The sequence below is a fragment of the Pezoporus occidentalis genome, unplaced genomic scaffold, assembly GCF_034315485.1.
Source record: "Pezoporus occidentalis ecotype Australia unplaced genomic scaffold, CSIRO_AGI_Poc_V1 ctg11, whole genome shotgun sequence".
NCBI classification, from domain to species: domain Eukaryota; kingdom Metazoa; phylum Chordata; class Aves; order Psittaciformes; family Psittacidae; genus Pezoporus; species Pezoporus occidentalis.
Genome location: NW_026912886.1, coordinates 12,222,110 through 12,236,966, shown reverse-complemented (window position 1 = coordinate 12,236,966; position 14,857 = coordinate 12,222,110). Strand labels below are relative to the sequence as shown.

The following is a 14,857-nucleotide window of genomic DNA, read 5'->3' as shown; positions in this document are numbered from 1 at the left end:
TTAAAAAAATAACCAGCAGGATTCCCAGACTAAAATAAAAGCTACAGCTGCCAGCCGGTTTGTTCAGATGGAATAACAGGAACACCTTTCTGGTTGTCTCTAAACCCCTTTCATGAGGAAAAATAAAATTGGGATAAAAATAGTTACTTTCCTACTGCAGTTACTTGGGTTCATTGTTTCTGCAACCTGCCAGTGAGAAAGATGTGATGGGAATGCTCCTCCCTGTGCTAAGTGCCCCGGCAGAGAGCGCTTAGCCTGGCAGGGGGGTCCAGGGTTTCACCAAAGGGCAAATTATATCCAGCTAATTGAACCAGCATCATTTTAGAATCTCCCCATGAGCCTGTCAGGTTTGTGCGTGGGCAACCGAGAAGATCTTAATGGACCTGGGATGCTGAAGCAAATAGCAGGACCAGGCAAGAGCAGAGAAAACAGGACACAGTGGGAGGGTATCAAATCCTTTTGGGTTAATAGCGCTCCTTCCTGGGATGCAAGGATGAAGGCTAGGACTCCAGGCTGTGTTAGTTAATTACTGTACAAGAAAAAAACTCAGCAAGGCACCCTCCATGCACAAGGTTTTACAGAAAGAAAAAGAAGCAAAAGGATCTAGCCCTCCCCAGCCAGTGCAATTAATACATTTGCTGCAGCTTTCCATCACATTCCCTCACCACCACTCAGCTCCAGTTGTCAGCATCTGTCTGAAATGAGCTGCTCCATGAAGCCAGCAGCCCCACTTGCATGGAGAGGCAAGGGATAAGATTTCAGGAAAGGCTGAAGCCCACTGTTAAGGGATTCGTCCCAGATAAATTGCCTGTCAGCTACAGCTGAAGCACAATGTTGGCTGCCCTTCTCTTGGTGAGTAATAACAGGACTTTGCTGAGTACAGAGGTACCTGACTTCTATGGAAACCAATGTTTAGTTCACATCTGATGAGTAAAATCCAGTTCACTTACTCACGAGAGGAAGTACATACTATGAAACAGAAAAGGGGATCGAAAGGTGTAACAATGCTTTTGCTTCTGTATAATCTCTGCTTTGCAAGAGTACAGGCTGAAACACAGCAGCAATAACTGGGCTACTTGGGGGTTTGTAAAAATCCCAACAAAATCAAGACGGGCAATCCTGTTTCAGAGCCCTAGGAATCAGAGCAGACAAAACAGATAAAAAGGATTTTTTTATCAATCCAGATGTACTCAGTAGAGCATCTGAAGCCCGGAGGGGCTAAATGACTTGTCCAGGATGAAACAAGGGGTTGGAGGTGGATCTAGCACATAAATCCGTATGTTATTTGAGCCTATTCACTATTTTGAGCATGCTTTCTCTCTCATATGGTAACTCATAAATAGGCTTGGGTGTATACCTCATAATACAGTTTATTACATACATACATCTTCTAGCATATGCAACCAAGCTCCTTGTGGGATTTGCCTTCTCTGTTTAATTGGCAGGCTTGTTTGTGGAGCGAACAGGTGTGTTAGAAGTGAACAGAGAGCACATTCTCACTTCACAAAATATGTGCTGCAAGCCATGTTATGAGAGAACCAAGCCAGGGAGCAAACACAAAACCATCCAGCACCATCCAGTCCCTCCCGATCCCCAAGAGCCCAGTGAGAAGCACCATGCCCTCCCAACCAACAGCCCATGATGCCCTCAGGCTGCCCACACATGGGCTTGAGGAGAGGTTGAGTCATTTGCACCATCTTTTCCCTACCTCTCACACCTTTTAAGCTCAGTGCTTAATCACAGTGAACAAGTAAAAGAGCTTTTGTGCTGCATTCACTTTGACTGCAGGAAAGAAAAATGTACCAGAAGGAAGAAACAAGAATTTAGAGCAAATTTTTGGCTGACATGGTGTATCTGCACCATTGGCCAAATGTTATTCCTGACTCCCTTCCCTTTCTTTTTGGTCTGTATAATGAGGGTAAGAAGTTTCTGATGCTGCCAGTCTTTGCAGACCTGCTTAACTCCAAAGATGCAGGTCTATGACAGGGACTGGAAAAGTGTCTTCACCTTTTAATCACTTCCTCCAACTCTTCTTGATACTGTGACCTAGTGCTAAAAATCTGGACTGAAGGTGGCCGGTTCAAAACTCTTTTAAAAGAAGAGACATGCTAAACCAGCTGAAAAAATTCCCTTGTCCTCACCTTTCCAAAGTGATTTTTCCTTTTAAAATTCATTGAGAGACAGAGAGAGAGAGAATGGCTGAAATGGAAAAAAAAAAAAAGAAATTAATGAAATTATCTCCAGTGATTCAAAATATTTTCCATGGAAAATTTCAGGCCAAAAGGTGACATCTCCAAAATATTCATGTGACTGAAACCTTCTCTAACCAGGCCCAGATGGGAGTGATGCTTACACAGGAGTGTTTAAAATTAGTCTGGGTAACAAGACTGCTGCTACTGTTGTTGAGAACTGTCCTACAGCCAAATTTATTTCACTCTCGGTATGTTTTTCCTGATGATCAGCCAAATTCTGCCCTTTCGTTAAATGTGCCTGTATCTCTTTGTACCACTCAGTGCCCCCCTCTTGGGGTTTTGTGCCCTGAGTAATACATAGTTTATTTATTATTACTACTCTTCTTACAAATTTAATCACAGCAGTGGGGTGAAAATAGTAGGGAGAGGAAGATAAAGTTTATCACATGTATTTTAAGGCACATCTCTTACTCCTGCTGAGAGGTACTTTCCCATCTGAACAGTAAAGATCCCCCAGTCTGGCACAGCAGCTTTTCAACAAACCCAGGAGGCAAAACAGCATCTCATGAAACTGGGGACTATGTCCTACTCCATAGGATGAGATGATACACATTCAAGAGGATTTCATCCTGTTCAGGACTCAAATGCTTCCTTTTTCCCTTGGAAATAAGCTGCAGATAATGGGATAAGTAGTCTCCTATTTCCAGGATATAGGCCAATATACCTGGAGCTGCACCAGTTCCTCTGCTGTGATAAACTCAGTTTAGAGTAGCCCCTCTGCACACGCAACATACAAAGAGAAATTAGATTGCTAAAAGCAAAGTAAAAGTAAACGCCAGTTTTGGAAGGTCCCCCAGTGCTATCCAGGATTCCTTCCCACACTGTGGTGGGTTGTTTGGTTTTTAAATACACATTCTTCTCTTTGCTGAACCGTACAACTGCCTTTTCAGGAAGACCCAATCGTGAAAAAGAAATCATGCCACAAAGATGTATGATAAATGCATACAGAAACCTTTTCACAATGGTCCCAGGTTAGTCGTATCTTCCCAAGATGGTATCATCTCCAACTGCATTATGGTTGTTCAAACCATACTGCTGTTTCCACATACACTGCAAACTCCTTAAGGCTCAAACCACCATCTAAATTTTTGCAGACACCAGGAGGTTTCCTACATTCAAACTGTTTCCTTTGAGCAGAAGCCTGACCATGCTCTTTAGCCACCAGTGCAGTTCCCAGCATTGTTTCTTTTGGGATGAGCATCACCGTCTGTCCCAGTGCTCATCCATACCAGTAGTGATTCATGTTCAGTCCACCAGGCCAGTCTTTTCAGACTGATTTTCACATGGGGGTCCTAAGACAAGGAAGGATAACATAGCTGGGCTTGTAAAAATAATGGGATCCAACAGTTGCCAGTCTCTTAGGCATTCAAACCCTCATTCAAGAAAGCATTTCTCAATCTTTCAATAATTTTTTTCCTGACTCTATTAGAAAGTTGCACTCATTTTACCCCTGCCTTTAGCAACTCACTCTGGTGTCTCCTTCCAAGGTAAGTTGTAGCAGAATTTGGCAAGCCCCATTAACAAGAACAAAAGCATACTCTGTGACCTGAGAGGGGTTTATACTTGTGATTTACTCTGAACACTGTTATAAAGAAGATCTCTCCAGGTGGGCTGTTAGACTGAGAGATGCTCTCTACCTAAGGAAGGAAACTGGTATTTAAAGTGCTTAAAGCCATGGGATGGCACAAAGCAGCTGGTCAAATAACCTGGATGACCAGGCACCAAGCAGAAGTGGAAGTCTCCTTTATGAGTTTTGAGAACAACTGCATGAAGAGAGTTTCTCCGATGCCTCCATCAGCACACAGAAGCAGTTCTTTGCTTTCTGGCTCTCTAAGAGGAACGCAGTTGGTTTTGGCACCTCTGTCCTGTCTGCTGGGCGAGGAAGAGCAACACCCAGCCAGTCTGGAGCAGCAGTGCTCCAACCATCAGGTGGGACAGCCCCAGACCTGCCTTCTTGTGGGGTGGGCTACCTGTTCTATGGAAATCATTCCTGCCAAACAGCCCCAAGTCTATATACACACAATAACTCAGGGAAGGTACCTCAGCCTAGCCAGGCTGTTCCGGATGCCTTCACGTTCTCTGTGAAGCCCTCAGGGCGTTGGTAGCCCAAGGATTTCTTCAGCAAATGGGACCCTTTTATGGGAAAGTCTAGACTTCCTAATGACCTTGGAAAAGCAGCCAAATCCTCCTCCACCCAGCCAACACCGCCTCCAGGCTGCTGTCTCTGTCCCACTGCCTGGGGAGCCCTTTTCCTCCCACCACTTCCACGTTCTGCAGCTGCCTTTGGTCTTCAATGTAGCAAGGCACTTGTTTCATAGACTTTTCCTCACCTGATATTCCTTACCTGTGTGACTAATATAATCCTTCCACACCTTCATCACCAAACTTGCACCCATGGAGGTACCATAATTCATTCAGCTGACAAAACACATTTATCTTCTTTAAAAGATACAGACATACATAAATAAAATCAACTAACAAATACATTTCCTCACTCATTTCTACATCCACCTTTTAACATTTCCCCTTTGCCAGTATTAGCTACACAGTCAGCCCAGCTTCCACTGCTGCTTTCCTCTTAACACAGAGGCTCCCATCATTCCTTCTGTATACCCAGGTAGGTTTTATTCCTGTATCAGCTCCTTAGCAGCACACTAGATCTGCTGCCTGATGCCAGCAGGGAAAAAAAAAAGCAACTAGAATGCAAATTGCCCCATTGCAATCTTTGTATCACCTCCTTTGAGCTTTCCTTCCACATTCACGGGCTCCCAGCACAAACCACACAGAGCAGAAAAGGTGCCCTGGATGGTCCCTCTGCACAGGTACATGGCAGCATCCTCACGTAAACCCTTCTGCACTGAGCTGCTGTGAAACCCACACTTAAGGAAGGAGGAAGCCCTGCCTGCTCACACACACCCCCCTCCTGGCTGCTAAAAGCCACACAGATCCTCTCTCTCCATCTTTAAACCTGCTGAATGGCTCAGTTCACACCAGGAGCCCAGTGTTTGACTTTGGCATTATTTAATCAAAGAGGCACAACTTTCTTTGGCCAGCACACGCATCTCTTGCATTATGTTCCCTAATGAAGGCCACCTGAAGCCCCAAACGGTGTCTGAACACAGCACAGTGCTCTCTTTTCATGATGGGCTAACAAAAAAACAGGAATACTCAGAGTATTTCTCGCTCACAGATAAACTTGGCCATTGCGCTAAGGAAATTACAGCAAATAGAGCCAGCCTGTCAACTGGAACACTCTGCCTGCCCCATGCTCTGGCTGTTATTTTACATAGGTCTTAAATTAAATGTCAAATAGCATTTGGCACAAGAGTCTTGTGCCTGCCCTTAGAGAAAATCTGACACCTTTGCTGTTTCCCACTGCTCTCTTCTGCTTAGCTAGGGGTAGGGGAAGTACACACTGTCTCTTAGCTCCCTGTTGGGTTTCTTTTTCCTTCAGTTTTTTCCACAAAGAATGCATGAAAACAAAGAAATTTCTTATGTTTAGGGAGACCACAAGAGGTGTGGTGTTCAGTAGCATCAGGCACAATTGGGGCAGCTTCTTGGGTTTGGCTTCCTGGCACTTCCACTCTGCTTAAGCTGACATGACAGACATCCAGCAATGCTCTCTCATCCCTGCCCACTTTTGTTTCAGCCCTTTTGATTCTGAGCTTTAGGATCTGTTAGCAAATAAAAGCGTAATAGCACCACTACATAAGGTCATCCTGCCACTCTGCAGTGCCAATAAACCTGCGCCAAGCCACCAAGATCCCTATGCAACAACTTTACCATCACCTGGCTGCTCCTTTCCACTGCATTCCATACCAGGATAAACCATGCACAACACACTGAAGACCTCCCCAAGAGCTGGTATTCCCTACTAACAGTAGGTTAGGAACAGGGCTATCACTCACATTCCCATGAACTGGGCTTTGAGACAACAATCACGTTATTATAGCTAACCAGCAATGACAACTGAGCCACAGTAACTCTCCATGAGCACACAGGGAGCCAAAGGGGAATGGAAACGGGATTGCATTCGGCTGAGGCCACCCAGGCTGCCAGCACCATGCCAGTCTTCATGCAGGGATGAGTCTGTCCCTCTCTGACCTTAACTCTTGCTGTCTCATGGCTGAGACACAAAAAAAGCTACTGATCTGCAGAGATGCAGCCTTTCTTCTCTCCCATCAGGAATCACTGAGGAACAGAAAGCATTTAGCAGGACTAAACATAAATGCTTACTGCCCATACGAGGGAGGAAACTGGGATCGGCTTCTGCAGCACCAGGCACCACAGGACTGGCTTACCAACGCCCTAGCCAGAGGAGAAGAAATGTGCTGAGAGGTGGCCGCTTCCTTGCTGCACATGGAGAGTTTGCAGCTGCGCTGCCGCTACTTTACATACCCTCAGTGCCAGCAGGACCAGAGATCCCTGAGAGAGCCTGAGTTTTCCTTCTTCACCCCCAGGGCACCAGAGTCCTCTCTTGGCTGTACTTTTGTTGGAGCATTTGAGCTTGCTCAGAGAGGAAAGTGTAAACAAGCAGAAATGATCCACCTGGCCCCCAGGGGCTATAGATCACAGAAACAGAGCACCTGCTGTGAGAGGGTGAAAACAAAACCAAGTTATCCTTATGTATCTGGACACCAGAACACATCACTGAGCAGATCTTGCTGCCTCATGTTTGTCTCTAACACCAACAACGCATTTGTTTTCCAGGTCTAGAAGTCACCAGCGACAGACCTGCAGCATGGAAACAGCCAAATGCCAATGGGCACAGATTATACAAGTGTGTGTGTATATTTGTCTATGCATATATATATATATAGAGAGAGAGATACACTTATATAAATTATATAAGTATGTATGTGTATACATATATTTAAACTCAGCTGAGGACCAAGTACACTGTTCTTCATACACACTTTGAATCCACCTTGGGTTCACACACACATCTCCACCCCATCACTTTACCCCTGCAAAAGGTTCCTGGCAGCATCAGTGAGGACTGTGCTCTGGGAAGTTCACACTGAGTTTGGAGTTCTGCTGTAAAGGCTGTGAGAAGTTGAGCCTTTCCCATGGACTTGTTGCTGTTCCATGTCTGCACTCAGCTGGAGCCCAGAGCTGCAGAGAGGAAAAGCAGGAACCAATATATTTATTGTTTTAACCCTTCACCTCCCAGGGAAAAAAATAATAGTAATTGCCTGTGGTTTGAGGTGAAATTTGGGCAAAGGCTAAAGGGATGTGAAGGGGGAACAGCAAGCGGAAAATAGGAGAGAACAAAGAAGGGTTATTTTTGCAGTATTCCAATAAAACATTACTGCTTTGAGTCCTGCATTGATCACACTGGCTGGCAGGGTTCATACAGGGGAAGAGTGGTACTCACACAGTGATGGAGTACTACATTTGTTCTGAGTTTGTCCCTGCCCTTCTATTTTTCCAAGTAAGAAAGATTGTTAGAGATGGGAAAGATAGGGGGCTGCTCTTAGCCTGATGAAACTCATCAAGACAAAAAATCCATGCAAAGCTAGTGACATTCAGAGGTCCAAGGGATGTGTCAAACTGTAGATCCCTGAAGACATAAGCATAAGAAAGTGGCTCCAAACTCTGCACATGACTAGGGCATGTTAACAGGGCTGCAGATTACAGCAGCTCCAATATGCTGAAGGGGAGTGAGAATGCTTGACCCAAGCAGAAATACAGCTACACAGTCGATAACTTTTATCTAAGCATCTTGGCTGATACACACAAAGTATTACACTCCAAATAGCAAAACTTACAATATCTAAAGGTTCCTCAGCAAGTTCTTGGAGCTGACAAGGGAGAAGAGACAGGTAGTCACCTATATGTGGCTATTTGCCAGCACTTCCCTACTAAGGCAGTCTTTTGTTGTAATAAAGAGATAGCACAAGCATCCTCAAGTTCTACAGTGCTGGCTGGCTGGCAACACAGGAGAAAATATTCTCTTCTGCTTTTTCTTTTTCTTCCTCCAAGCAGCATGTCACTGTCTGTGATGTGCTGTGCTGATGGGTCAAGCAGAGCAGGAAAGACTCAGTAGTTCCTATGCAAAAGGGAAGCCTAGTGGGATAAAAGAGATGCTCCATCATTTTCTCACACCTCTCCCACCATATTTTCCATCACATAACTGCTTGTTCTGAATGAACTCCTGAACAGCTTCAAGATTCTAATTAATCTCCTACATGCCCCTGAGGTCTCCAAGGGTTTTAAAGAAAAAGGCCTTAAGAAAATGATCAAAAAGGGAGAAGGGGAACTTGCATCACATGCAGTATATCCATTTTGCAAACTGCTGCGCAACGGAAGTGCTGCCTGAGTGCAGCGGGAGCTGAAGAAAATGTGCCATGAGCTGTTCCCATCATATTCAGTCCCTGTGTGGACCCAGAACATTGGGCTGCCCAGCTGATATGCTCCCTTGCCTCAATGGGTGACAAAGCTACTGCAGCTCCAGCAGAGTCAAGATAGTGGCCACCCAAATGACTTCTCTTTGGAAGAGAGCAGGGTTAGAGGGGCAGAGCTATGGGTGTGCAACACAGGGGGTGGTCTACATAACCTGCCCCTCTCCATGTTTCTAAATGCAGTCTCCTGTTAGTGAGAAAGATCATCTTGACTCTAGATATTTTGCTCCAACAACAGTGACAGAAACGGACCCACTCATTTTATTTCTCCATAGAATCAGTTACCATCAGAAATGCAATGCAGGAGCAGGAAAAAGCACGCCAGCAGCATCCCCTGCAAGCCCCACCACCCCAGCTACAGAGATGCTCTGAATAATGCAGCAATTTTCATATCACATTTCCACGACAGCAGTGAGTGCGGTTGCACAGAGAGGCACCACTGGAATGCAAGTGTGGGTAGAAGAAAGCTTGAAAAGGACAAAAAAAAAGAAATCTCTCTCACCACCAATACTGCATCTCATAGAAGAGAAAAACAGGAAGAAGGATGCCAGCTGTTTTGATAGCTGTTCTCAGTTTAATGTTTCTTCCAAGGTAAATATACTCTCCTAAAGGAACAAGATTATAATAAGGTCTGTGAAAATTTGCCTAGAAAACCCAAAGTACTGCGTCCTGCAGCCAGGAAAGAAAGGCAAAGATAGAATATGCTGCTTGAGGGCTATAATATATTAAGACCTGACAGGAGAAGAGACATCCCACACAGCCAGAGAAGAGTCATTGCAAGAACAGCCAACAACAATTACTGAGGTGATGTCTGTCTGTAAGACATAGGACTGGAGGAAAGCTTGGAGAGCGAGTTCACTTGTATTTTGTAAGAGAAAGCTCACCCCTGGTTGTGCTTCAGTGTGTTTCACAGGACAGTTGGCAACCCACAACAGCTGGACCAGACTGGCAAAGGTCCATCAATGTTTATACAGCCTTGCTCATTGGCACCAGCCAGCCAAGAACCCAGCCACGGGGACCAAAGGCATTTATTGCTGTGCAAGGTCAGCCCTTTGCCACTGCAACAACAGACAAGCTCAGAATCCAAATTCTCTTCTGGCACTTATGGGCAGCAAAGGATTTAACTGGAAAACGCTAATTCCTTTTAATAAGATGACCTTTCTGGTCTGTACTTTACTAGTTTTAATGAGCCCGCCTGCAAGGGTTGATTGATTTACTTGCCTGGTGTTCTTAAACTCGAATTTATTCTAATTAAGTTGTTAGTTACAGCAGCTTGCCTTCCTCACCATCCCTGGGACCTCAGCTCATTATTAGACTCTCACATGTATCTCCCCCATCATTCCACATCTAGAAATTAATGAGAGATTGGCAACACCACTTCTCCCCTCTCTGCCCCCCCCGACACCAACCCTTCCATGGTTACTTTGGCAGGAGAGGGGCATGAGCAAATGGAAAGGCAGGAAAGAGAACGGGTTTCTGTATGAAAGCAAAGCTCCTGACTCACAAAACCACTTGGACCGGAGCGAGCACAGCAAAGGCAGCCTTCCAGATCCAAGCGCTGCCCGCTTTCACAGCACTCGGGGGCAAAGAGCTGAGTGGATGCTGACAATGCGCAGAGCATAGGCGGATTACTGGGTGCTGGAGGAGGGAGGGTTGCACTCATGCTTTTATTTACTTAATCAGCAAACCAGCTGTTTCCTCCTACTGTTGTCTTTAGAATAATGGGGCATTATGCTCTTAGTGCAATAAAGGGACTGCACTAGCAGGATTACATCACATCACGGTGCAGCCAGGGATGAAGAATCAACTCAAGGAGAGCCAACAACAATTGCTGAGGTGATGTCTGCAAGGCACAGACCTGGAGAAGACACTGGACAGAGATCGCCCGTGTTTTGTGAGCTCCAGCAGAGGCCAAGGGGTGGCAAATCCAAGCCTGCTTAGGCTTGATTGCACTCCAGGTGTGTGACTCAACCCTAGCCTCACTTTAAGATGTGGCTGTGTTACCCACAAACCTTATTTCCCCACTGGCCCTGTGTTTCTTCCAAAGAGCCAACAGGTGCGTGAGATAATCACTGCTGTTCTTAGCCTGGAGACACCTTGGAGGGTATGTGACATCCACATTATAAACTCCTTTAGGCATACACTGTGCTTGCAGTGGTCTGTTTGAGGTATCCCTACCCTAGTGCAATCTCAATCTGCGATTAGATTTCTTAAACATTGCAGCAAGCAATTTTATTGTGATATTAATAATAATAACCTCCTCACTTGCACAGATTTAAGCATGTGTTAAACAGCATTTAATATGCCTATCTGGTATTTTTCTTTCTTTCTCTCTTCCTTCATCCTTTGGAGATGGGGTTGGAGTACATACATGGTCCAAACTATCTTCCTTCCAAAAAAACCCACCACCACCACACAACATAGCTCTTTGTGAAATATACAAACATTAAGGCTACAGTCTTTTATCAGATATACTTGCCCATCTTCCAACCTGGCCAGACACAAGCCAGCTCCAAAAGAGAAGCTGGGCAACTGCAATATACAGAGCCTTCTGCAAGCTAATAAATTCTGCCTGAGCTGGCTGTGGACACATGGCATTGGGTCAGGTCAGCTCACAGCAGGTCAGTTTGGAGCATGGGTCGAGCATGCACTTGCCAGGAGGAAGATGCTGGGCAAACCCTGAGCACACTTTGCAGAAGGATTAAGGAAGCTACAAAAGGGCTTGCACAGCTCATCCTATAAAAGTCTGTTAGGGAAGGACAAAATACACATGAAGAGTATGTTAATGTACCGCACAGGGACCAGACCAAGCTACTCTATAAAGTACTCAAAAGAATTTTATCTGGGGAATTGCCTTCAGAGGTGAGAAGCTCAAGAAAAAGATCCCAGGATCAAGTTCCTCAAAATGCTTTTGATTTGAACATCCTCCTCTGAATGAAGCAGGCAAGATCTTAATCCCCCCTCTCTTCTATATGTAGCCACTGGGCTACATAACCTTTTTTCCAACCCTAACCAAGGTAATATTTTAATGAAACACTCTGAGCCATGATTAAGTCTGCAGACATGTTTATACACCCTTCATGAAGAGACAGAAATGATGGGAATGAGTCATGACAGGTGATGGAATGATTCAGCCATCCATCCACCCGCTTTCCATGAACTGTATCACTTCTGACTGCAATAAATTGCCCATAGAAAAATAATGGGCTGTTAAACTCCAGGGCATCTCTCAAAGTCAGGGACTCATATTTCTAGGATGATATTTTCAATAAGTGGTTAAAAACACTTAAAAACTGGGAAAATAAATGTTCTCTTGCACACTGAAGCCAAATACAAGGACTAGTACTGCCATTTAATTAATTAGATTTTAGCTTTATGGACTTCCAAGTCCGTCCAGCTCAGAGCAGGCAAAGAAATACAGAGCCCCACAGGAACGTGTTACCAATGAACATGGACAGGCAAAGACCATAATCAGACTTAACTATCACAAGTGTTAATGGCTGGAAAAGCTATAATTATGAGTTCATTTCTGTGCTTTATGAGATGTATTTACACGTTAATGACTATGAGAAGCCCTGGAATCAGTTTGGAAATTAAAATGCTTCTGCAGAGAGCTAGTGAGGTACAATCAGGCTGACAGTGTACTAAGGACAGCAAAGTCGTCAGCAAGAAGGGAGAAATAATTTACTGTCAATTATGTGATGAATATTCTGGATTTCAGTTGGTTTTATGGACATCAGATTCAAGATAGGATTTTGTGAGCATGCCATAAAATAGTAGCCACAAGTAATTAAATTTATTCTGACTGGTGATGGAGGGACTGTGAATGACTGACTGTAGGGAAGGTACTGACCCAACCTTTTTTGGAGTCAAAAACAACTCATGTATTTGCAAGGGAGTAGGAAAACCTCCTCAGTGTTTATGAATGGGAAAAGAAAACCCAGAAGTAATCCCCTGAAAACTATGATGATGGTGGTTCAAATACTCTTACACTATATTTGAAGTGCTTTTTTCAAGCCCTTTGTACTGATACCCCAGCCAAACTGTAACTTTGCTGTGGTGCCTGCTTATTAATTCAGGTCAGCTCCTCATTTTCCTACCAGAAAAAAAGCATCAAACTGTGCTGCTATATTTCCTTTAACAGCATGCCTTACCCAAGAAAGAGCAGCAGAAAAGATCATGGTGCCCCTCGGAGCCTCCTTCAACTGGCTGCAGGATGCTTCGCTTACCAAGTGCAAAATTTCATCCAGGCTATGTCTGTCCAACACCTCTCAAACCCCCTTAAAATCTTTCAGCTTATCTCAGGGCAGAGTTTAACCTTTGCACTTCTTTGGTGAAGACTTCCCATTTCAGTGGTTTCAGCAGCTCTCACATGAAGTCAACACATCCATCTAGCTACTGTCTTTGTCACCCACCACTGACATCATTAGATTTAGGTCCAGTTGAGCAGCAGAGATTTTCTGATGACTCCACCACTGGAAGCAGAGGCAAACCTTGTCTGCAGCAATGCTTTATTTCTATTCTGTAGCACAGAAATTCTGTAGGTCCTGCTGCAAGCCTGAACCTTTCTCCCTTATAAGATATTTCCAAAGTACACTTGAAATCCCTTTAATCTTACCCTGTTCAAAAATGAAGTCCATGCTGTCTTTCCCTGACTAATTGAAAAGCATCCCCACCAAAAGAGTTCACGTTAGTCTCCCACAACACATGTAACTGAATTATGCTTTCAGAAAGTTGCTGTATTGATGTCTCCACTGATAAAAGGCGGCACATTTAAAGACATTTTTTACTGTTGACATGACTGCACAATAAGCAGAATAGGATAAAAAACATGTTCTACCTTGCTAGCAGACAAAGGGAATCCCTTGACTACTTCCACAATGGAGAAAAGCAGATACTGACGTAAAACCAATGCATAATCATGTTTGATTAAGTGAACAGTGACTTTACTACCGTGGTGGCCACACATCATATGTGGTACAGACTCTCTGGTCTGGTTAAATGAAAAGTAAATTAGGCTCTGCTGTCTGCTTTCAGGCAGAACCTATGGGGAGAAGTTCTATTAAAGGTAGCTCTTTATCTTTCCAACCTAGCTGAAGTTAGTTTATATATTTGTATTTATATGCATATTAATGACGGACTATATTGATGAAAACACAGGGTTGAACTGATCAACAAAATTAGCATGGGGAGAGAAGGGGAGGATTGGATTCCATCCCAGGAAGATCTATGATAGCATGGGATTCTCCCTTGAGCAAAATAGAGACTGTGCCAACTTTGTGGTCAGCTGCCTAATCCATGGTGTGTCTTTATTAACGCATCCATTTTAAATTCCCCCGGCACCTTAAGATGCCCAACAACAGCCCAAACTTTGACAGCTCAGAACAACTTTGTATCTAAATCAAATGCAAATCAGACCCAAAACCAAGGGGTTTCACACTTATCCTTTCCTCTGCCAGCCTTTTCCCCATGATCTCCACACCCATGGCACCAAGGCACTCAGCAGAGGAGCAGTGTCCAGTTCACATTCAATGCTATGACTCAGGAACACAAGATATCCCACCTGTCTGTCCAGCTTCCCAAACCAGTGTCCAGGCTTTCAGTCAAGGCTGCCACACACACTCTCCCTCTGTCTTCCAGCCCTGGAGCAATGCCAAGGGCTCCAGTCCACTGAGGTCAGTGGAAATTTTCTCTTGGTTTGAAGGAGTCTCCCAGTCCTCAGTGGAGGAGCTGGGAAAAGCATCCAGGCTGGAGAGATTCTGCCTAACATGGAATCTTTTCTTCCTAAATCAGCTGCAGCCCTTCAAAGAGATACCTGTGTCTAACTACTCTTTCACCATTACTTCATCATTTTCTCCGTGTTTTCCTGTACATCTATAGTATCACTGAAGAGTTTCTAATTTTTTAATTTAAAACCTATAGAAATATGCTTACTTCCCTATTAAAAAAAAAAAATGGGAGCAGTGGATGAGAGACTTTTATTGTACCAGGAAAAAAAAAAAGCAATTCATATTCTAATCATTTCTGCTGTAACGAAGAGAAGCCACACTGCCCAATCTCCAAAGTGGTTTAACTGATTAGTTTCAGGCTCCAAAAGAGGCCAAGTAGAATAATAATCATCTCATAAATAAACAAACCTCTTGGGGGAAAACAGCTATCACGGTTTTAGCATCACTGATACGTAATTTCAACCTCCCTGAT

At 44.3% G+C, this 14,857-nt stretch overlaps 1 long non-coding RNA gene across 1 annotated transcript in view; it reads right to left on the bottom strand.

Annotated features, from left to right (window-relative positions):
* Positions 1-12,962: 12,962 nt before the first annotated feature.
* LOC134167160 (uncharacterized) overlaps positions 12,963-14,857 on the bottom strand; it is a 35,744-nt gene continuing 33,849 nt past the window's right edge. The window contains exon 3 of the long non-coding RNA XR_009966112.1: positions 12,963-13,131. This is a non-coding gene — a long non-coding RNA (uncharacterized LOC134167160). The remainder of the gene's footprint in view (positions 13,132-14,857) is intronic.